Source organism: Delphinapterus leucas, chromosome 8 (genome assembly GCF_059928025.1).
Source record: "Delphinapterus leucas isolate spDelLeu-1000000601 "Yukka" chromosome 8, BTC_Dleu_Yukka2, whole genome shotgun sequence".
NCBI lineage: Eukaryota > Metazoa > Chordata > Mammalia > Artiodactyla > Monodontidae > Delphinapterus > Delphinapterus leucas.
Window position 1 is genome coordinate 40,724,855 of NC_143136.1, and position 25,881 is coordinate 40,750,735.

Here is a 25,881-nt window from a genome sequence, read left to right on the forward strand (position 1 = left end):
CAACTGAACAAATTATACAACAAAACTGGTGAATTTTATTTCATGTAAATTACACCTTGACAAAATAGTTAGAAGAATTGATCATAGACCTAAAAATAAAAAGTCAAACCTATATCATATCTAGAATAATATTTTTGAATATATCATACTGGTTCTTCAATAACAGAGTTTTGTTAGATATCACAAATAGACACAAATACACTCTAGGTAAAAAGAAAAAAATAAGTAGAGTCTCATCAAAAATAGTGGAAATATTTTCCACTATTCCAAATATATATATTTTTTTATTTTTCTACCTTTACTTTTTTGTTGTTTCTGTGGTTTTTTTCTTGTTTTTGTTTTTTATTTATTTTTTGATTATTTTTATGTGTATATTTTAAGCATGTGATAAAAAGAATATTGCAACCAAATAAATCATAATTTAATTTCTTAAATTATTTAGAGAAAATCTTAAAAAACAGCTAAAGTAAATTAAACATTTCACAGAGAAAAGCAAAGAACAATTACAGAAGACTTTTCATCAAAAACTGCAAAAGACAGTTACAAATTTAAATTACCAAAAGGAAAAACAAACAGAGAGGGACAGCCTTATCACTGTTAAATTCTATAGCTAGCAAAAATACCTTTAAAAAGTGATGGAAAAATAGACTTTTTCAGACATATATAAAGTGAAACAATTAATCACCAGAAGACCTGAACTACAAGAGATGTTAAAGAAAGTCCTCAGTAGAAAGAAAAACTCACTCAGATGGAAGTCTGAATCTACATAAAGGAGTAAAACTCACTGAGAAAAGGTAAATATGTGGACAAGTATAAATGACTTGCCATTTTGAACATTATCTTCAGGGACTTCCCTAACAGTCTAGTGGTTAAGACTCCATGCTCCCACTGCAGTGAGCGTGGGTTCAATCCCTGGTTGGGGAACTAAGGTCCCAAATGCTGCATGGTGCAGCCAAAACAAAAATAAATAAAAAAGACAACAATCTTCAAAGTCGACAATTAAAAAACAAATATTAACAATATATTGGGAGGTTTATAACATATGTAGAAGTAAAACATCTGACAACAATAGCAAATAGGCCACTAGGGCAAAATAAATGTCCTATAAGAACAGAACATAAGGTTCTTACAGCATATGTAATATATTAGTTGAAAACAGAGTGTGATAAGTTAAAGTCATATAAATGTCAACTCTAAAACAACTATTGTTTTCAATAATTAAAAACCAACAAAGGAAGATGACAGAAATATATGGAAAAGAGAACAAGAACAGATGGAATAAGAGAAGACAAATAATAAATGATAAATTTAAGCTCAATTATATATTATATATGAGATATATAAAATTACATAATTCTATTAAATGTAAATTATCTAAACACCCCAATTAAATGGCAAAGATTTTCAGATTATACATAAAAAAGCGAGACTCCGTGATATACTGCCTATACATAATCCACTTTAAACATAAATATACAAATAAGATACATACATAAGGATAAATATGATACAGCATTCTAACACTAAACAAAATGCTAAAATGAATATATTAATATTAGACAAAAAGCCAAAACACATTAGCTGGGATAAAAATGGAAATTTTATGCTGATAAAATGTCAATTCTTTATGGTGACGTAACAATCCTAAATGTTTTTACACCAAATTAAAGAAATCCACAATACATGAAACAAAAACTGATAGAAATACAAGAAGAAATAGACTCATTCACAACTTTAGTCAGAGGTTTCAACATTCCTCTCTGTTTCTATTTTTATCTCATGTGCATTAATTTTTAAAACTATTTCATGGGCAAAAGAGAAATAAGGTTACCTGTTAGAAATTATCTGTTATGTTATACATAATATCTATAAAATTTGATGTTTATATTATTTATCTATATTTTCTTTATTGTTGTCTTTTCTGCTGAATTTGGAAGGAGAATATTAAAATTTAGACATATAATTATAGTTAATTTTAGCAAATTCTATTAAGCTCATTCTAAATTATTAGAATCTTCATGTTTGCAATATTATGAAACAGTTGAGAAATAAATGACAAGCCACATGAAGCTAGTACATATAATACACTGCTTTTATTACTGTTGAAGGGCTAAGGTAAGAGTTGATCTTGGTGAGAAAGCCAAATTGGACTGTTTACAGAGCTCCACAGAACAGCAGTGTCAGGCTAGGGAAGATGTCCCTCTACCAAAAAACAAATCTGCTCCTGGAGGGAAGAGAGCAAAATGTGGGTTTTCTGTGAGTAGATAGTCTCCACGAGGCATAAGAATAGAGCTGAGTGAGCAAGCTTGTTCTTCTGTTGCCAAATTTGCAAGCCAGACAAGCCATAACACCTTTCCTAAAACAGAATTAAGAAAAGGGGCAGAAAGAGGTTGGAAGTGTTACACTAATTAGCTTTATCAGCATGAAGGAAAACATCAACAATAAGTGTGATGTACTTTCTATTTGAATGGATTTTTCAAAATGTTTACCATTAAAATATCACTCAAAATTGGAGCACTTTTCCATTATCAAAATATTTTAAAATATGATAATTAGTATTAGGAGTTAGCTAAATAACCCAAATCAGGTTGCCATACTCAATTTGTGTTTATACAATAAAATATTCCTCAAAAATTTCTGAATATATCTAATTCAAATAAACTGCTAGAAACACCATCTAAAAATACAGATGTCAATCACAGATGTTTTATTTTTCCATAAAATATTCAAAAAAAGGTACACGTGTTGAGTCAGTAAAATGTCTTTCAAGCAAATATCTACTGGGAGTTTTTGTAACAGTCTTTCTATAAACAGAGCATGCTTTGGAAAGTAATCATTTTAGTATATTAATCAGTAAAGTGTCTGTGGCATTTTGACGAGATTTAATTTGGAGTGTAACATGCATAATATCAGCAAGATTCCCCCAGACACACAGAAAAATATAGCAAATCAAATTTCCCTTTTAACCAAATGTATTGGAAAATAGTAGAGCATCAATATGTAACCTCCCTTGAAACCCAAGGTGAATATTTAAAAAACTAAAAGGGAAACATGAGGAAAACCATTGTGAAGACAGAAGCATCTTAGCATGATCATTCTATGAAAAACTGAACTAAAGACAAAACATAGGTTCCAAAGATTCCTATGATATCCTGGAGGGTTGCCTTTTACATACTATCAGTCATTGGCATTTGCCCTCTCATCATTGTCTAGTCTGTATTCCACAATGGAGCAGTGGCCATTCTTTGAAACACTCAACCCACCAAAATAACCCAATGCCTTATGTTTTTACTGTGTTACCATCAGTTTTCAAAGATGATATTTAACTATGTTAAGGGTCAAACTAAGCAGACAAAAAACGCCTGGCAGTTTTGTTGAAAATAATTGGAATGGGAAAAGATAGAGGTGGAAATGAACCAAGTATTCAAAACTGATAAGGCTAAATGGGAAACACAATAAAAATCATAGAGAACAAAAAAAGTAAATGCGCTCTTTTAATATGTGAGGCATAAAAAGGTTGCTTGTGAATTATTTAAAGATAAAGTTGAGAAGGTTAAAACATGACAAACTTGATATACAGGGAACATAATCACCGACTTTTTATTCAATTGAGAAAAATAAAGAATTCTGTGATTAACTTTTCTTTTTGTCATAAGACTATACACCCACACCCACACCCACATACACACACATATACATACATATTATATGTATGTGTGTGTATATATATAGTATATGTGTGTACACACATTCATCTTTGCCCAAATTTTATTAACCGTTGATTTTACTTGAAAGAGCAGAATTCTTTATATATTCTGGCAATTTAATAAACTATTGAATTTTTTAAATCTACAGTGATATCAAAATATTTTGGTAATGTAATTCCTTTTAAAATGGAAACCTCACTCCTCCTCAGCTGGAACTTGAACCCAGCCACACCTCAGATTGGACTTGAACCCACAATCCCTGACTTAGGAAGGGAATCGAACCCACTGTCTTTTAATTAAAACTGCTCACCTGGTGTCAGGACTTACTGAAGCTCAAGTTCTTTTGTCTCAGCACAAAAAGAATTCAGTGTGAGACAAAGTGATAAGCAAAGAGTGAATTTATTAGCATAGGAAGCTTGTAAGAGATACAAGCAGGCAGGCAAGGGAGCAAAGCCCTGAGAACAAAGAGAGCTACATTTTTATAATTAAAGAAAAAGTGGGGAGGGGAGAAGACCACCTTCTTCCTCCCTCTTAGGTAGACGTCAAGGCTTACATCATTAGTTCCTCCTTTAACTCTATATAGTCTAATAGGGACTGTTATGGAACTATTTAAATCATATGTGTATTAGTAAAAGGTGGTAGCATATACTAAAATATGGTAATTCATCTGAAGTTTCAGCATAATGGACCCTTTCACCTAGTTTCTTTCCCCTTTTACCTATTATCCTGTTTTGGCTACATGCAAGAATGCAATTTTTCTTAGGGTCTGTTATCTTATAGACCTGCCAAGGCCAAATGCAGTTCTTGTATCTATTTTTCTGCAGTAGTAGGCTAAGTAAGTGTGTTTAGTTTCAGAGTATTCTGATTGTTGCTTAGCTGCCATATGTTCTGGGCATTTTCTGGTTGGTGTCTAGCTTATGGTCATCTCCTGAAGTCCCTCTCTATCTATCTCCCCCTCGTGGGGTTTCTAGCTGTGTAACTATCTTATTCTCTCTCTATCAAAATCATCTTTCTATTAAGAAATTACTATATAAATATTAAAAATGTCCCATTAAAAATATTTTAATGCATTTATTTCCATCAGGATATCAATTGCAATTAGATAACAGTATTATTGACTGAATAGTACAGATTGAACAAGAAGTGTTCAATCATTTCTCTTGCCATCACAGGTAACTTTAAACATAATGTTATATTTTGAAGCCAGACAAAAGTGGGTGAGGCAATATTTACTTGATTTCTCACAATTGAAACAATATGAATTCTTGAGCCCAGCACTAGTTTGAATGATACTGGGGGCCACCTTTCAAAGTTTTGATTATAGTTTGAAGGAGCCATCTCCATGCTGGAGTTAGGTTCTAGGCAAAGGAACTGCATATTATTCATTATGTATTTATTCTCAGACCTTTAGCTGTACAATAAATAGAACTTTTATTCATTGAAACATAAATTCAGTTTTGCCATTTTGGCCACTATTGCTTAATCGTGGTCCAAATAATCATATACCAATCATTAATAATATTTAATACCTGTTATGGACTGAATTATGTCGCTCCAAAGTGTGTATGCAGGAGCCCTAACCCTCAATGTGATTGTATTTGTAAATAGGACCTTTAAAAATTTCAATACAGTTAAATGAAGTCATAGGATGTCCTTAGAAGAAGAGGGAGAAACACTAGGGATGCTCACACATAGAGAAAAGGCTGTGTGAGTACTCAGTGAGAACATGGCATCTTCAAGCTAAGGACAGAGGCCTTAGGAGAAACCAAATCTGCTGACATCTTGACCTTAAACTTTCAGCCTCCAGAACTGTGAGAAAATTAATTTCTGTTGTTTAAACCTCCTAGTCTGTGGTATTTTGTATGGCAGCCCTAGCAAACTAATGCAATAATACCTACAGGTACATTTATCTTGATTAATTGATTTAATCTTCAGTGCATTCATATTAATGGATGTACTAAAATTAATCACAGATAAAATTATCTATTATATAGATAAGTAAAACAAGACAGAAATGTTAAGTAAATCCCCCCAGTGCATGCTGGTAGTAAACGACTTACGTAGTACTTGAATGCAAATGCTTGGACTCCAGGACACTTGAGATTACCATTTCACTATGACTTTTCTCTGGAGCTAGCAATCTAGCTATCTATGTATATTTCAATTAATCTAATATCCATTCATTCATCTATCCATTCATCAACCTACCTATTCACCTACATTTTTAATCTGAATATTCAAAACATTCTATATTTCATTTTGGAATTTTTGGGTATTTAAACTGCATGCCATGTATAAATAGGTAAAATTCAATAATGCAATTTTTGAGAAAGAACTATGACATAAATAAATTCTTTTTTTATTTGAATTTTATTTTATTTATTTTTATACAGCAGGTTCTTATTAGTTATCTATTTTATACATATTAGTGTATATATGTCAATCCCAATCTCCCAATTCATCCCACCACCACCACCCGCCTCACTTTCCCCCCTTGGTGTCCATACGTTTGTTCTCTACATCTGTGTCTCTATTTCTGCCTTGCAAACCAGTTCATCTGTACCATTTTTCTAGATTCCACATGTATGTGTTAATATATGATATTTGTTTTTCTCTTTCTGACTTACTTCACTCTGTATGACAGTCTCTAGGTCCATCCGTGTCTCTACAAATGACCCAATTTCATTCCTTCTTATGGCTGAGTAATATTCCATTGTATATATATACCACATCTTCTTTATCCATTCATCTTTGATGGGCATTTAGGTTGCTTCCATGACCTGGCTATTGTGAATACTGCTGCAATGAACATTGGGGTGCATGTGTGACATAAATAAATTCTTATTTAAAAAATCAGTTGAAATCTTTTATCCTTATGTGGTGCTTTTGGGTTATGCATAATTATGGCACAATCAGAAATTCATATTTTTGAAGCATATTAATTGAAAAACCCGGCAAATAGTCAGCAACTAGAAATAAGAATTGTGTTCTCAGTGGTTCAAGGGATGTGAAATCCTGAAAGATAGTTACCCTGATGAATGTTTACATAATCATTCACAGTTACCATCCCTGTGGATTTAACTCCTGATGGATTTTGAAAATTATTTTCAAGTTCTTTTGGATGACCAATGCTCCAAATATTCTGCCATTGCCTACACTTGTGTCATTCTGTATTGAAACTTGATGAAAACCAATTACCTAGACAAGTTGGTACCTGTTCAATAACTTTTCGTTGATTCCTTATAACAGATGTCATCTTTTGATCATATTTAAATGTGTCTCTTCAAAATAACCATTTTAAGATTCAATCTATGTATATTTCCAATATTCAATTAGAATATTAGGATATCATTAATAGATTGCAAAATAGTTAGTGCAAAGGGAAATTTGTATAAGATCATCTAACCCTTGTCATGGTTCTGAGCATTTTAAAGCATGATTGAATTTAAATAAAACATAAGTAAATTTTGATTTAGATATGTAAATTGACTTAGCTCTAAAACAGTCTATATAATAAAATGCATAGATTCTACATTTTACAAATATTCACACAATATGTAAATTATAACTGGCCTATTTAAGCTTAAGTGAACCACAGAAAATATATTTAAATAGAAATACTTCCATTATTTTCTGTTATAAGAACCAAAAGATCATATTTTGACATATTCTTTAGAAAAATAAGGTGAAAGGAGTTTTCTCCCTTGGATAATAAAATAATGTTTATACATCGAAGTCAGTAAACGTAAGAAGTTAGGCCTGATAAGTTCGGGGTGAACAAAAAAGGGATATCCAAAAAAGTAATGGTGACAATAGGCAGATATCTATAATTTTTTTTTTTTTTTTTTTTTTTTGTGGTACGCGGGCCTCCCACTGTTGTGGCCTCTCCCGTTGCGGAGCACAGGCTCCGGACGCGCAGGCTCAGTGGCCATGGCTCACGGGCCTAGCCGCTCCGCGGCATGTGGGATCTTCCCGGACTGGGGCACGAACCCGTTTTCCCTGCATCGGCAGGCGGACTCTCAACCACTGCACCACCAGGGAAGCCCTTTATCTATAATTTTAACTGAAGCTCTAAATACTATAAGAGAGTCGCTGAAGTTCTTTAAAATGTAACAGAAATGAAGGCCATGAAATTAAGTTGGAGTAAATATTTTTTCAAATGTGGTCACATATAGAGTCCATCCAATTAACAGAGGCAGTAATTTAGGTAGATACTCAAGCTCCAAGAGTCAAAGTGAAGACCTATAATCTGGTAATTGAGTCCTGCAAAATCGTTCTGTACCCTAGATCATCAGAAAGATAGTAGATGACTTCGGTTTTCCAAAATTAGAAACAAGCTGAAAATCTGGTAAGCTTGGTGTCAGAAGAAATAAAAGGCTCAAGTAGGTGACAGCAATGAGGGAGCAGAAATTCAAGATCTTCTGTCATTAAGACAACACAACAACCATTAGAAATACCAGTGTGAGCCTACTGTGAGTCCAGGACATGTTGACCCTCTGGGCACATGTATACTTTCTGTATCCCCATTTTCTCTAGCCTTTGCCAATTCTATCATTCTATCATGCTTATATTAAAAATAATAAGAAAAATGTCACTAGCTCATGCCCTTGTATGCATAATTCAAGACTTCAGCCCACTGGAAAAACCCTCTTTTTCTCAGCCCACATTTTCAGGTTACATGTATTTTCTAACATGTTCACTTTCTTCTTTGCAAACACCTCTTCACGTTTCTTGCTCTCTGCTCCTGGAAAAATTTCATAAAGGCAATACTTCCCAATTGCATCTGCTGCTGCCCTTTCCTGGTGTACCCATTTCTGCAAATCTTGTAAGTCCAAGTGGTGCTGAAATTCTCCTTTATCCCCCTTGTGTCATAGTTTTTCACTCTTACAAGCTACAACCTATTTCTTTCTCCTCTTAATTCAAGAGTAACACTTTTTCTCTTTCTTCAAGTCTTACTCTCTACCATGTAAGAGGTTATATGAGTACCTTTTAACTTTTTATTTTTTAATTCTAACATCATTTCAGATATACAGAAAGTTGCAAGAATAAATACAAAAATTCTCGTATACTCTTCACCCAGATTCTTCCCTCATCTCTCTCTCTCTGTTTCTCATGAGAATAAGTTACTGATATTATGTCCCTTTCTCTGTAAATACTTCATTGAATATAGCACACTTAACAACACTAGGAAATTAACACTGATACAGCATTATTCTCTAATTTGAAGACATTATTCAGATTTTGACAATTTTCCCAATAATGCAATTTATATGACAGAAAATGCCGAAAATCCTGAATCATGCCTTGCATTCAGTTGTCATGTCTCTTGAGTCTCTTTTATTTTGGGAGGTTAACTTTTTGTTTTTAATTTTATTTTTTAGAGAACAGTAATTTTGCATAAAATGCATCTCTCTTTGGAATTTCTGATATGTCCAGGTTATAGATTTTTTTTTTTGTCAGAAACACCACAGAAGAAATATCGTGCTATTCTCAATGTCTTATGTCAGTTAGCATATATTATTGAAATGTTTCATGATTCATTATGTTAACTTGATCATTTTATGAAGTTGTTCCTGTCAATTTTTTTCCACTATCTTGTAAGGAGTTATATTGAGATCGTATAAATATTTTGTGACACCTCAAAATATCACTCACTTCTTTTAGTATCCATTGATGAATCTTGCCTCAATTAATGTTGATAGTTGTTAAATGGTGATTTTTTGGATCTCTTCATTCCTTTCTTATTTATTACTTGAGCCTCTACTATAAGAAAGGGCTTTCCATATAAATATAGATATATAAACTATTAAATATGCAATAATAGTAAGTTAATTCATTTAAGAAGCTATAATCCTTTACTATCATTATTTAATTCGATGCTGAATTGCATCATATTTAGCCATGGGAGTTCCTCAAGTTGGCTTCTGTGTCTTTTTCGTGTGTCTCAATTTTGAGTACTTACATTCAGAAACAAGATCATCCAAGTTCATCTTGTACTGTTCCTGCTCCAGCCTGGAATCAGACATTTCTCCAAATAATTCTAGTTCCTATTAGTGGAGAGAGAGTATTTAGAAACCAGGATCTGGCTCTGGGTTTGTGATTGTTACTTCATTGCCTTGTCTTCTAGCACCTCTCAGACAACAGAACGAGAAGTAAGATCTCGAACTGTTCATCTTCTTCAGCAAATCCAATTATAAATTGGATTTTCTTTGTCACTCTTCCATATCAACCACTTTTCCTTGGGCACCTTTTACTTCTTTACTTTATTTCTATTCTCTTCTTAATATTCCTGCTTTTCTTTAAGACCCTTTAAAAGTTTCCATTCCAATTTTTTCTTCCTGGACATCTTATCTTCATTCCTGATACAGGTAAGATAAAGCAGAGCCTAAATGGCCAGGTATATTTGCAAAAGCTTAGAACATGAAGAAATTATATGATTTCTTCATGAATGATAGGGGATGGATTTAAACCCAGGCATGATGACCCACAGTTAAGCATTTTCTCAGTCTGCTTTAAGAAAAACATTTCAAAACCCAGTCACTCCTATGGGTTTAATAACAAAAAGATGTTGGAGTCCTAAATCCCAGTGCTTGTGAATGTGGCCTTATTTATAAATAGGGTCCTTGAAGATGATCAATTTAAGACGAGTTCAGTAGGGGGAGTTCTAATCCTATATGATTGCATCCTGAAAATAAGGAGGGGATTTGGACATGGAGACAGACATACACACACACACAGACACACACACACAGAGACACACACACACACACACACACACCTCCATATGAAGATGAAGGCAGAGGCCAGGTTGATGCACATACAAGCCAGGAAACACCAAAGAGTGCATGCAAATCACCAGAAACAGATTCTCCCTCACAGGCCTCAGTAGGAACTAAACCTGCGGACACCTTGATCTCGGACTTCTAGTCTCCAGAACTGTGAAACAATATCTTTCTGTTGTTTAAGCCACACAGTTTTTGATGCTTTGTTATGGCAGCCCAGCAAATTAATAGAATCACAAAAGTAAGGTGTTATTAAATTTCTACATTATGCTATATTTCTATATAGATCATAAATAGTGTTAAATTTTTCTCTTCCTATTTAACTCATTTGTGAAAGATAAAAAAAAAAAAGTTGTGTAACTCATTATGTACTTAATGGTCCAGACATTTAAAATACCAAACATTAATACCATGTATTAGAATAAAAACAAAGTACATCATAAACTAAATAAGAGATTAGAACAGTAGGTCATTTTGAGAAAACAGAACATATTGGACTTAGGTAAAAATAACAACCTCTGGGTTGAACAATTTATACTAAGTAAAGAAGAAGGATTTTAATTACATAATGTAAAAGCTTGTCTAATGGGAAAAACTTGGCAAGCAGAGGGTTTAGAGAGAAGTGCGCACCTCAGTTATTTTGAAGGTAAGTGTTTCTAAAGTTATTCTAAATTTTAATTTGGTTTAATTAAGTGAAAGGACTCTTTTGGCTCTGTGTGCATACAGGTGGGAATCAGTGAAAGCTGTTTATTCTTTGGTTCTACACATAAAATTTTCATGGTGAGGTTACTTCTATATTTTAAAGAGGAACACTAAAAGTAGAAACTGCCATACTGTATAAAAGGGGAATAAAAATGTTCTTTAATTCCTAAGGGAATTGCTTTCCTATTCTTTTATTTTTTTCCCAGTTTCAATAAAATATAACACTTTTGGCTTCCAGGATTTAAATCAAAGCTTTTTTATGTTGAAAACAAGAAATATTTTCTTAAATTCACTTATAAAAACTGACCTTTGTAAATTTATTTCAATCTTAGAAATCCTAGAGTGCCAATGAATTTGCTGAAAATCTACCAAGGAATGGATTCTGAAAAGATGCAATATATTTATTAACTAAAATGCCTCTCAGTATTATTCTTAGTCATTTCACCTTGGTGAAAATAAGTCTTAGAAAGATTTAATATTTTCATGACAAAATTAACCTAAAGTTATTAAGCCATTTTAGACCCCATGATTCCATGTCTTTCATTCCCTTACTCAAGACTAAACTCTTTTTTTTCTTAGTTACTTGCCAAATGTATATTATTCCACTGTTATACAGCTCAAATTTCACTTCTTTTTTTAAGCTTTTCTGGTTACTTTTTCTCCCACCTCCCCATACAGAGTTCAGTACTCAATCTGAGTGCTTATTTTATCCCTGCCAATACCTTACTTGCAATGTTTGTGTCATAACTATCTGCAAATATGTCTTTCTCCATTGATAAACACGTGTTATTTTAGGGTAAGAAATTTTATTCTGGTTATCTTTTTATTCTTATGATGTATCACAGTGCTTCATGATAGTCTACACAACGATGTTTACTAAGTGAATTAATAAAGTCATGTTTTCGTTACATATTAGCCAAAGGTCACAGGTCATTGTACATACCTCACCCATGAGTTTTGTTATTCCCTGTAGCTAGATGATTTGTACATCTTGGTTTTCCCAGGACAGTCCTGTGCTTTTTGTTTTTAATTAAGATAGAGTTGATGTATACTCTTACATAAGTTACAGGTGTACAACATAGTGATTCACAATTTTTAAAGGTTATACTCCATTTGTATTATTATAAAATGTTGGCTATGTTCCCTGTGTTGTACAATACATCCTTGAGGCTTATTTTATACATAATAGTTTGTACCTCCTTAATCCCCTACCCCTGTCTTTTCCCTCACCCCCTTCCCTCTCCCCACTGGTAATCACTAGTTTGTTCTCTATATCTGTATGTTTCCTTTTTGTTATATTCACTAGTTCTACTTTTTTAGAATCTGCATACAAGTGATATCATACAGTATTTGGCTTTCTCTGTTTGACTTATTTCACTTAGCCTAATATCCTCCAAGTCCATTCATGTTGTTGCAAATGGCAAAATTTCATTCTTTTTTTATGGCTAAGTAGTATTCATTGTATACATATATACCACATCGTATTTATCTGCTGACACTTAGGTTGCTTCCATACCTTGGTGATTGTAAACAATGCTGCTATGAACACTGGGATGAATGTACCTTTTCAAATTAGTGTTTTTGTATTTTTCAGATATATACCCAGAAGTGGAATTGCTGGGTCATGTGGTAGTTCTATTTTTAGTTTTTTAAGAAACTGCCATACTGTTTTTCACAGTGGCTACGCCAATTTACATTCCCACCAACAATGTACAAGTGTTTTCTCCACATCCTTTCCAACATTTGTTATTTGTGGTCTTTTTGATGATTGCCATTCTGACAGGTGTGAGGTGATATCTCATTGTGGTTTTAATTTTCATTTCTCTGATTAGTAACAATGTGGAGCATCTTTTCATGTGCCTGTTGGCCATCTGTAGGTTTTCTTTGAAAAAATGTCAATTCAGGACTTCTGCCCATTTTTTAATCGAGTTGACTGGGTTTTCTTGATGTTGACTTGTATGAGTGGTTCATATATTTTGGATATCAACCCTTCATTGGTCATATCATTAGCAAATATTTTCTCCCATTCAGTAGGTTGTCTTTTTTGTTTTGCTGATAATTTCCTTTGCTGGACAGTGCTGGTTTATACCTATTATCCTGGCATCCTGTCTGGCTTAGGCTTTTTCCAGATTTATCATTTTTAAAGGGATTATTAATAATTACTTTAAAGTAAATTGGATAGATTGGGTGGGCCTTCAGTTTGTCTTTCTGCTTTAAGCCATGGTTTTATCCAGTTTGAGCCACTCATAGTGTGTGAGACATATTGCAGTGAATCGTGTCCTCATGTTAACCGGTTATTATATCTGAAAGATGAGCAGCAATTACTCATTTCTCTCTTTCCATCTTCTTCTAAAGAAAACAACTGACACTTCCCTTTCAAGAACAACATGCTGATAAAATCTTGTGTACTCTAACAGAGGCAAGTTGGGAGAGCTAACTTTCTCTGCTATGTGGAGAGTAGGAAGTGTTGGGTGCTGTTGCTTCTGCTGGCCACGTAGTTTACAAATATGGTGCAGTTGGCTGTGCCGTGGCTTTCATATCTAGTGCTTGATCCTTTGAAAAGTCCGTGGATAGAAGTGACTTCTGATCAAGCTTGATGCAGTGGCTTAAACAATATTCTAGGTCTTGGTTTTTCTCTGATCTTATCTTGACTTTGTTTTCAGTGAGTAGGAACAACTACCCTCAGACTCTCTTTCTGGTAGCAAGATGGCAGTAGCTCCTAAATTTCTAGTTCAGGAGAAAAAAGAACTACTACTTATAAATTCTCCAAATTTTCTGACATTCATTCAATAGACAGGTTCTGAATTTTCACCATTCAATATTTGCTTTATTTGTCTCATGCATGCTCCTTTTCTGAAAGAATCCAAGGGCAAATTCCCATGAAGACTCTAAAACTGACCTCAAATAATATCTAGAAGGAGAATGGATATAAGATAGCAAATAAAACTATCTGTGACTCTGAGACCCTGGAATGTACTAGGTGTTCTATAATTATTAGTTTTCCTCTTTTTGCCATAAGTAAGGCCAACTGTGTAGGTATGCTCCCCAAAATCTGCTTACAAAATCAGTTTTAATCTTTCTGAGGTCAAATTTTCAAAAGGGTTTAATTCAAGATCTAAATCCAGGCTTATCCTATTCACCAGATCTAGCATCTAGCTGCCCTTCTGGGTTTCCACAGGCATTATAACAATGCACTACTGTTCACATTTGGAAAAAGAATAGTGTGGCTTTCTTACAAGCTCTTTGAACTTTATTAAAAAAAAAAACTTTGGCATATTTCATCATCTATTAAATAAATATTACATTTTTATATGAGAATTTGTTAAAAGATTAGGGATAGCTAGTTGGAAAAGAGGAGAAAAGAAAAAGAAAAATACTATATTATAAAGTAATATCTTATTTTACCCAAGAATGGCAGTTAAATACCTGAATAAAAAAAAATTGAAGAAGCTTATTGCCTATAGTGTTTTTGCTTTTCTGGAGACAGATTCAATTGAGAATGATAACCTCAGAAGGATGGTCTGCTGACCCCTAAGTCGAGGCCTGACTTCATTTAAAGTTAGAGAAAACAAGAGTTTGCTGGGAAGTGATGGGAGAATGCTACTAGTTTTCTTTCCATAGTTTCCTTTTTATATACTTTTCTTTAATCTTTGGAGAGACATTTTACAGTTCTGCTGCCCGTAAAAGTGATGTTTGAATGTATTCTACAAAAGTTGCAAAGCTGGTAACTCATAAAATATTCCTGAAGTTGGCAAGTTTCACAAGATGAAAGGTTCACACAGCTCTAACAAGTAACTAAAAAGGAGACTGGTGTAGTGGGCACCAGCACAGCCGTTTAAAGTCCCATGTTGGATACTGGACTGCAGTTTGAATTCTTGTCATGGGCCCAAGTAGATAAATATTATCCCCAACATGCTTATCCTTCATTGGTGTGTTTAAGCTTAATTGCCCTTACTACAAAATAATTGAAAATATGAATAAAACAACCCTGTTTTTTGTCCTTTTTTTTTCCTCAAAAGAAGATGAAAATTCTACAATGAAGAGGATTTTCACATTTATATTTAGCTCGTTTTGCTTAAGCTTGAAAAACACGTCTCTAGTTTCTGCCAGCACTTGTAACCAAGGAGAATGATTACCACATGCAGGTGTCACTGATTGGCTGGAATTGAAAGCTACAGATTGTCCTGGAGGCCTGAACTGATCTCTCTATCCCCTAATCTCCATTTACTTCTGCCAAATGCCATTAGAGAGCAGTCAGATCTGTTTTGACCGACAGCATAGCTAACAAGTAGGATCGATGTCAACATATAATTGGTGTTTATGGGGGAAATATATATATATATATATATATATATAAAATAGATGAACATTGTCTAAAAATTATATTTCCACAAGTATATATTTTAAAAGATTAGTAATAAACATATTTTAACCAACTAAATGGACCTGCTCTTGAGAATTCTGCTTTCTATTCTAAATTTCCCAAAATACTTTGCAGTAGTACTTTAAGTAAGGAAAGGGGACATATATACACATATATATATATAAACAAACAATAACAACAGAAACCCACCTAATGAATAGACACTAAGATTTATGACATAAGGCTATAAAATACTTAAAAATAATTATAATCCCTTGCAGATAATATATAAAAGCCTTATTCATTAAGTGGACTGTATCCACTTTATTTATAGAACATACAGAAACTCTCTTAATATGTCTTCATATAATCTTTGAGATTAATTGAAGGTTTCAATTCCCTTTTGAAAATATACCAACTGAATAACTGTGGCTAATAAGTGCCTCTCTTTTGCTCCACACCTTCTGCCCTTCTTACTTTACCTAATGAAACCATTGCTAGATGTTGTTTGAGGCCTTAGGATGTCTTTTATGCAAAATGTGGAAAATAAATCAGTAAACTACTTTCAAAGAAAGGCTTTGTCCCTACATCATAAGGTGCATGCGTATGTTTTAACTTGAAATAAAATTTTTAAGGTATGCATACATTTTTTGTTTGTATATGGTTTCTACTTTAACCTACTTTTCAATTAACTTACCAAATAATTGTTCCAATCGAGTAAGATAAGATGGCTCTTAAACTATATACTATAGAAGTATTATGAATGCAGCATAAGACATAGAACTTTTAAAATATAATATAGTGATGGCACTGAAAATTATAATTTTATATTTTAAACACGTGTTTTCAATTCCTCTCATTCAGGATTCCTTTAACTTAGAAACTAAATATAAAGAAAATCTCAAGTGCAAATACTAGGAGGGCAGGGGAGATTAACCTTATATTTGCCAAATTTTTAGAGGCAGATTAAAACTTCTACCTATAACTCCCATTGCATCAAATGATACTGTCCTCTCCAGAATTTGATTAACAAAAATTCTACTATTAAAAATGAATTCCATTGTTTTTGCAAATCCTTCTGTTACGAATGAAGAATAAACCCATCAGAGCTTCAAGTTGGTGAACAAATGAAAGTGCTGGGACAGGTGGGTGCCCAGAGGGTGTGGAAGGTCCACACCCCACCTCCCCATATCTTGCGCTATGCATCTCTTCTATTTGTCTGTTCTTTAGTTGTATCCTTTATAATAAACTGGCAAATAGCTCTTCAGATGCTGCATACTTGGCAAGGCACGTCAGTTTGATGTGGGAGTTCCGAAAGAGACCTCAGCTCTCACTGTTAATAGGCTCTGTGGCTCTGGTTTCCAGTCCATTGTGAATGGATATCAGGAAATGTGTTTTAAAGATGCTGAAGTTGTCTTGTGTGGAACAGCCAAAATTATGGCTCCTTACTGTGTCAGAAACGTGCATTTTAGAGCCAAGTTTTGATCAGATCTCAAGCTGGAAGATTCTTTGCGAGCAGCATTAACAGAGCAGCATCTCCAACTCCCCATGGGAATTACTGCAAAGAATCTTGCTGCAAAACATAAAATTAGCAGAGAAAAATGTAACAAATACACTCTGTAGTCAGAGCAGAGATGGAAAGCTGCTAAAGATGCTGGCTACTTTAATAATGAGATGGTACCAGTTGAGGTAAAGACAAGGACAGGAAAACAATGCAAGTCACGAACAAGTTTGGTCCCAATGAGCCTGGAGCAGTTAAATAAACTTCCTCCAATTTTCAAGGACGAAGGGACCATCAGTGTAAGGAATGTACCAGAAGTATCTGATGCTTTCATAGCTAGTAAAGATGCTGCTAAAAAGCATAACATTACATTGACAAGAATTGTGAGCTGTTTTGTATCTAGATGTGATCTCTCTGTCATAGATATTGGTTTTGTCCCTACCTCCAATGGGGCACTAAAGAAAAGAAGACTGAGTCTTAAGGACGTGGATTTGGTAGAGGTAAATGAAGCTTTTCCTCCCCAGTACTTGGCAGTTGAGAAGAGCTTGGATCTCGACCCAGGTATAACCAATTTAAATGGAAGAGCCATTACTTGGGATCAGCCATTGGGAGGATCTGGATCAAGCATTATTGCACACATGGTTCATGAATTAAGATGTGGAGGTGGAAAATGTGCAGGGGCATAAGCTTGCATTGGAGTTGGCCAAGTTATGACACTCATCATGCAGAGCCCAGCCTGAGAAGAGAAAGGAGCCCACCACGGCCCACAGTTGCTTTACTTGGCCAGGCCACATTAGAACAGGGGACCTTTAGAGAAGCTGCTAAAACTGGTTATGCCCTGCCACTGAAACAGTGATTGAGTGTGATCAAGGGTTGATGAGGTAAGGATGTATTTATCATGAGTTAAGAGCTCAGGCCAGAAATAAGTTTTCTCAAATTTGTACTAAATATGATGTATTTCTGAACTGAAGTTTAATTATAGAAGGCCTTAAAAAAATCGTATTCTGGCCAATGACCACCACACATGCTTTAGATCATATGATTGCAAGGAAATTGAATGTGTTGCCTTAATTTCCAAAAATAAATAGATGAATGAATCCATGAATAAATACCTTTATGAGGAATTCTTAAATTTTCTTATGATTTTCTTCTTACATTTTATACTTTACAATGGAATATTCTATTAACATTCTTTAATAGAGACAAGTGAGAAAGAGCAAGCCCCTGACATGCAGGCTGTGGCCTCATAACTCTCAGCCAGGCCTTGCTGTTGCTTCAAGCTGTCCTGGCACTCACAGCTAGGTTTCCGCATCTCCTGCTGAAAATAAACTTTTTCACAGAACCTCAAATTCAGATAAGACCATTCTTTGATCTTTATGGATAAAGACAAAAACAAGACCATTCCTTAATCATGGCTGAGCATAGACAAAGCACTACCCAACCCACAGCTTCACAAGTATAACCCTTCCCTGGTTAATATGAGCAATGGCTGTTTCTTCAATAATTACAGGACTAGCCTCACTCTGGTGTATCATTGTCATGGATAAGATGTTTTGAGATACCCTATCATAGAATTGCTTCCTGCTCCTGATAGGATACAATCCAGTGCAAGGTACTGCTTCCTTAAACACTCCTCCAAACAACTCAACCAAAGCCTAAATTGTATAATAGGCTTCTTTTTAATACCCACTGTGATGGTATTAATTTTACATGTCAATTTGACTAGGCTAAGGGACGCCCAGTTAGCTGGTAAAACATTCTTCTGGGTGTGTCTGTGAGGGTGTTTCTGGAAGAGATTAGCATTTGAATTGGTGAACTGAATAAAGCAGATGGCCCTTCCCAATGTAGGAAGGCATTATCCAATCTTTTGAGGGCCCTGAACAGAACACAAAGGCAGAGGAAGAATGAATTTGCTCTTTCTGCTTGAGCTGGGACACCTCCTGTCCTCAGTCATCAAACCTCCTGGTTCTCAGATCTTTGGACTTGGACTGCATTACACCACTGGCTCTGCTGGTTCTCCAGCTTGCAGATGGTAGGTTGTAGGATGTCTTGGCCTCAAAACTTGCATGAGCCAGTTCCTATAATAAATATCTCCCTTTCTCTCTCCCTCTCTCTCATTCTCTTTCTCTGAAAGTAGAGTGTTCCTATGAAAATATTTGTAAGTTGAAATGGCCTAAAGCAAAGAAGGAATTTTTTCCTAAAAGTTAAAAACCTCTTTAGATTTCTGTTGGTTAGAGAAAACAGGTACTAATACAGGTCTTTCATAAAAACAAAGTGGCATAAAGCAAACGTTCAAAAAGTGAGGAATACCTGCGTATATATATATAGTCTTTTGGTTCTCTTTTCTCTGGAGAACTCTAATACACCTTCTTACCAAGACACCTCACATTTCACCGTATGTATGCCCTAATGCTGCAAACAAGAATAAACACAGCGGTGTTCCTGGCGGTTTTTGGAGGTAGGGTGCTAACACAAAGAACAGAAAATAGATTGCATGTGTTTAAAGACTTAATTAGGATGGGGGATATATTACCTAAATCCTAGCGGAATGCAATACAGGAAGATGGAAGAAATAGGCAGCAAAGATCAAATTTCTCTGCTCCCAGAATTTTACATAGCACAGCACTAGAGAGTATTGTGACTTATTGATTAAATTATCCAATTCAATAAAAGTATGGTGAATAGATGCAAGAAAGCTGTTTCTGCCTTCTCTGTTTAAATTACAATTAAGTTTCCAGCTGGATATCTCCAAAACATAGTGGAAACCTTGTAGTGATGGTATTTGCCTTGCTCTATTTTGGGATTCTTTAGCAACATCACCTTATAGCAACAGCTGTTCAGAGTGCTGGGATTAGTATGAATATTTCTTCTACTGCTGGCAATTTGAAAGCTGTAAAATATTTTCAGTTTGTTTCAGGTTCAGGTATCCCTAGGAGCAATTGTCTTCATGCAGTAGAAGGGACGGTACTAAGACTATAAAACAGAGATTCAGAAACTAAATACAAACTGCTGTTGGTTGAAAACTCCAACTGGGACTTTATTGCCAAACACCAGACATTAGAAGATCACTAGCTAAATTAGCCAGAGTAAACATCCTGAGGTACAAAACTAGTGCCAGCTCACTGAGCTAAGAATAAGACACATGGGTTGGCAATAGGGCTGAGGAAAGACCTAAATAAATACGGATAAATGCAGTATCCGTTTCTGTATTGAAGGACACGATTTGAAAAAAAACAAAAAAATCCGAAAAATAAATTCAGCTATAAAGATGTAGAAGGGAATTTTTGGAAGGTTTATGCTCTTGATTAGAAAATAAATAGCTATATTAGGATTATATATTTTATGTGTAATTTAAGTGCTACTATAAGAACCTCATGATAATCATTAAGATAAATTAACCTTAAATTAACAATCATACATGGAAAATTTAGACCTTTCATGGGATTTTTAATTAAAATGAGAATATATTAATATATATTTTCTTTCATCCCTTTTCCCTCCTCTTTATTGTACCTTTTACCCTAAATTGTTGTTAACATTTTTACTATTATTACTATTTTTACTATTATAATACTATTTTACTATTATTACTATTATTACATTTTTACTATTATTATATAATACCAAAAATTGCAAAAACCATAATTTTACACTTGATGGCTTTTCCCTAACTGAACTGACCTATATAGCCAGCACTCAGATCAAAAGATAGAACATGAAGAACCTAGGGACAGGACAGGAATAAAGATGCAGACATAGAGAATGGGCTTGAGGACACGGGGAGAGGGAAGGGTAAGCTGGAATGAAGTGAGAGAGTGGCATGGACATATATATACTACCAAATGTAAAATAGATAGCTAGTGGAAAGCAGCCACATAGCACAGGGAGATCAGGTCGGTACTCTGTGACCACCTAGAGGAGTGGGATAGGGAGGGTGGGAGGGAGACACAAGAGGGAGGAGATATGGGGATATATGTATATGTATAGCTGATTCACTTTGTTATAAAGCAGAAACTAACACACAATTATAAAGCAATAATACTCCAATAAAGCTGTTAAAAAAAGAAAAGATAGAACATTACTAGTACCACAGTTCCCCACCTGGTGATTTTAATATCTATAATCCAATTACATTTTTTTTACAGAAATGGCACCCTCTACTGAAGCCAAGATGAATAACTATAATAATAATAATTGTTATTATTATTATTATTTGTAGTAGTATGTAACTCTGTTCACTGATCATGTATAAATATAAGGTTTATAAGATAACTAAAATTTCAAGCATCTGAATTTTAATTTTTTAAAAACTGTGTTGACTTTTTTTTATTCAAAACTATAGGTAATGATAATGAATTGAACCTCATTCCACATGCAATGGGAAGCCACTAAAGAAATTTTTGCAATGGGAGGGCATCAGTACATTTTTTTAAAGAAAAAGCAAGACTTTCTGGAATGTGAATGATGAAATGATGAATTAATAAGAATCAAGTAGGAATCAGAGAAGAAATTTAGAAAATAAGGAATTAATCTACTAGATAAACTATAAAATTTTGAATTATTATTTTAACAATAAATGAAAAGAAGAAAAATCATGTCCAAGTGGTTGATTTAATGAGGAGATTCTGAGAGACAAAAGAGTTAGTCTCCAGTTCTGGCTTGGTGGATGGTCATTATCATTAATGACAAAAAATATAGAAGTAATAGCTAATTGCATATATGTATATTTCATTGCAGAAGAAAATTTCTCCTTCATTCTTTCATGCTTTATTTATTTATTTATATTTATTTAAATATATAAAACTAACATGACGGGCACATTGCAAAATCCTTCCCAACTGAAGTATCTTATCAGGAAAATGTGCTTGAGACCCAAATGTGGACTCTGAGTCATTAAATTATTCAAGGATCTGATCTGTTTCTCACAAAACATGCATTTTTTACTTAAAGTTGCTTTACTTTTCGAAACTTTATATATTCTGCTTCCTAATGAGTCATTTAAATTTTCTTAAATGTTAACTATTTCAAACTGTTTTTTCTATTGGCTAAAACCAATTATGTTTATACCATACTACAGTAACTCACTTAATTGTTTCCTGGATATCTAGGACTCAGTATTTCTAGATGACTTTTATTTTCCTCACCATAATTGCCTGTATTTCATTTTCTTTTATTGTCTCTCATTTTCTTCCATTATGTTCACATATTTGCTTCTTTTTCTTCTACCGTTTCCAGCCATTAGTGGCCATAGAAGGGCACTTTTTAACTTGTCTTATTAAATTATTTCCCTTAAAAGTTCATTTCATTTGCTTCAAAATTAGCACCATTTTCATATACTTGATAATATTCAGGACTATTTCTTTCTTTTTGATTGGAATAAATTCCATTGCCAATCATCTCTATCAGTTATAGGAGCTGGAATGGCATTTTCTTGTCATGTCTCTTCTGTAACCTGGCACATTTCTTCAGCCTTTGTCTTTCCTGACTTGAATTTTTCTTTTTTGTTTTTAGAAATAAAGATCAGTTATTTTGCAGAATATTCCTCAATATGAGTTTCTCTGATATGATTTTTTTTCATAATCAAATTCACTGTATACATTTGTGGCAGAATACTCTGAGTGATTTTTTTTGTCTTTTATTCTCAATAAATGAAATCAAGAGGAAAATGATTCTGGTTTGTCTCAGTATTGGTGATATTAAATTTGGTCACATGGTTAAGGTGATGTCTACTAGGTTTCTTCACTATAAATTTACTATATTTTCCTATGTGATCAATTTAGGAATCATAAGAAGATATTTTGAAACTATTTAAAAATCTTGATGCTCATCAAATTTTCAGTCACCAGTATTATCAACCATTGATGATTTTATAATTATATATGTATATATTTTTATAATACATACATTCATTATATATTATTATGTATATTATTTATATATATAATTATAACTACACATTATATATACAATACAATATATGATACTATATTATAATATATATACATATATGAACTAGCTTCCTATTGTAAGGAGAGCTCTCTCTTTACGCATTTGTTTATATCAGTATGGTTTCATAAATTATTATTTTATTCACTGGGTTAAAATGATTACTCCATTTATTTTACATTCAACTTGTCCATTTAATGTATCTGTCTGCCCACAGTGATATATCTATCCAGGCCCAGTATCCCCTGGGAACAGAAGCCTGAATATTTTGCATTTAAGAAAGGTAATAAATTGCACATGTTATATCCATTGAGGAATCTGGTTGAGCACATATTTTGGCAGCAAGATATATGAATATTCAAACTAAGTGTGATTAATAAAGACCGCATATACAGCATCAGAGTCAATTCATATCAGATTTTGCCATAAGTTAGAAAACATTTTGATTTTCAGTGATTTGGGAATTGCAGAATCTGAAATTCAGGCTAGTTGTAAAATCTAAAATTTGAATATTATTAGGAGAATTTCTTAGGATTTAGAGAAATTAGATTAATCTGGTTTATATATTAATATAAAATGCACATAGAGTTAAGTATTCAGAAAAATCTGTTAATAAGTATAAAGAATATTTAAGATAATATCTATGGAAGCCCAATAATATTATTTTTATATCCATGGCTATTTACTTCATGTATAAAAGGGTTATTCAGATTTATGTTGTCTAATCAGTTTTGCCATGATATATCAATAATACTAATACCATCCTGGGAAATTTCTGTCTTATATAAGAATATATAAACTTGTAAAACTTCACATAGTAATCTACTAAAAATTATCTGTAAGGTGGTACTGGTAGCAATAAAAAGCAAATTTGAGAATTTTAGATTAAAAACTTACTCTAAGAAATTCTTTCTCTGAAGATTTTGTAACAGGAAAAATAATAATAAAAATATACAGGAACATATATTAGGTTATCTGTAACTAATGGCAGGACACTTTAAAGTAGGTTACTCCTTAGTTCAAAGATAACACTTGGTAGTTTCCTCACCATTGCTCTGCTTTTCAGTGAGGTGGTAGAATGTTGAATGAAACCACTGAAATCATAAGATGAATGGAAAATTTTGGTTGCCAAAACTAGGTGTTTTATGGTCCTCATGTAGGTGCCCCATTTATTCCCAAAGCAGCAGTCCCTTGATGCTGGAAAAAGAAAAAAAAAAAAGATTGGAACTAAAATGCACTCATATACAATGGGAATATATTTCATATAAGATGCCAGCATCCTAAATCAATCTATTACTATTTTATAGTCTCTAGTAATAGGTAGAGTAATTGTTATTAAAAGGAAAAATTAGATCATTTTATCTTTGAGTATATTATTTAACTTTATTGTTGCCCTAAAGGCTTCCATTTATGTGTCATGTCTTAAATGTAAGAAGTCTAAATTGGTAGAGAACTATGATGATTTCTACCTGTTCTGTTTTTAATGCCTTACTGTGCCAAAGCATTACTTATAATAGTTCTTCTACATTACTTTTAATATATTCCCAGGAAAAAAAAGAACACCTACATAGTTTGTCTAAAAGTATTTTTCCCTGGGATTAAAAGGATTGCCATTTTTACATGCTGGCTCAAAGGGAAGAGGAATGAAAATGAGAGATATTTTCTTTTTCCAAATATGGCCTTTGAAGTTTTCAAAGTGAACCTTGATAGAGAATATGGCCAGATAAAAATGCTACTACTGCTTTGGCCTCAGGAAGAAAAAATTCAAAACAGCAATTTCTCATGGTGATTCCCTTTTTGGAACACTGATCATTAAACCATCATACTGTTTGACATACTTTACAGAAGTATGATATTACTTCTATTGGAGCTTAATTTGGGGAATTACCTTAAAATTTTTTTTTAATCCTGTAACTTTTGAAAGAGTGAAATAAAGACATTCTTCCCATCATGATGAATGCACTCTCTACACCTAAAAAGGTTATTCTCTCTTAGATCCCAATGGACTAAATCTGGATTTGAGACAACCAAGGAACTATATACTTGGATAGCAATGTCTTAGCCCCTGATAGAATTGCTTTCTGAATTGCACATAAGCATTTACCACCAGCTTTTGTTCTGGATGTTAAAAGAAACAATCAAAAGAAACTTGTTAGCTTTCCTTTTGTGTGAATGTTATTGAGGACATCAGTCAATATATGGAACAGCTTCTTCTTTACAGTATCCCAAAGGAGACATTTCTATTAGGCCTCTGTTATCAGTAGAAGGTATATCTCTTTCGAACACCGGCTCCCCTCTGTCCCTGCCTCTCTAATCTTATAGAGGCTATATCTCTGAATTTTATGCTGATTGCTTTGACCACCAGGAATTTTAGAGTCAACATTTTAGTACATCTCTACATCTACTCAGGACTTTACAGTGGGCATTTCTGACTGCTAATCTTAACCCTGAGTATATTATTTCCTTTCTTATGATTTGCTTTCTTCTTTACTAAACTTTTTTTATATTGTAGGCATTTTAAATAGTAAACACATAAAGCAATTAGTAAGAAAGGACATTTAAAAAGATGTTTTATCTTTTGGCATATAACTGAAACTCCAGTGCTTTCTCTACAATTCATGACTGCTTGAAATAACTGATCTAAACATTTTTTTCCTATCACAGACAGGGTGAAGGACTACTTGGTGGAGGAGGGTGGGGTGCTGATGGTGAGCTATTGAAGCCTTGACTAGACCCTTTAGCTTTAAGACTTCTTAATCTCCTTACTCCTTAAGGGGTGTCTTTATCTTAGTGGTTTCATATTCTTCTCAAGCTACGCTTTTCAGTGTTCCTATAAGTACCTATAAATTTCTTATTGTGTAGTTAAAATGTGAGGTTTTG

General features: G+C 33.6%; 1 pseudogene; it reads left to right on the forward strand.

Annotated features, from left to right (window-relative positions):
• Positions 1 to 16,680: 16,680 nt before the first annotated feature.
• On the forward strand, positions 16,681 to 18,551 carry LOC111172034 (3-ketoacyl-CoA thiolase, mitochondrial pseudogene; annotated as a pseudogene).
• Positions 18,552 to 25,881: the final 7,330 nt, after the last annotated feature.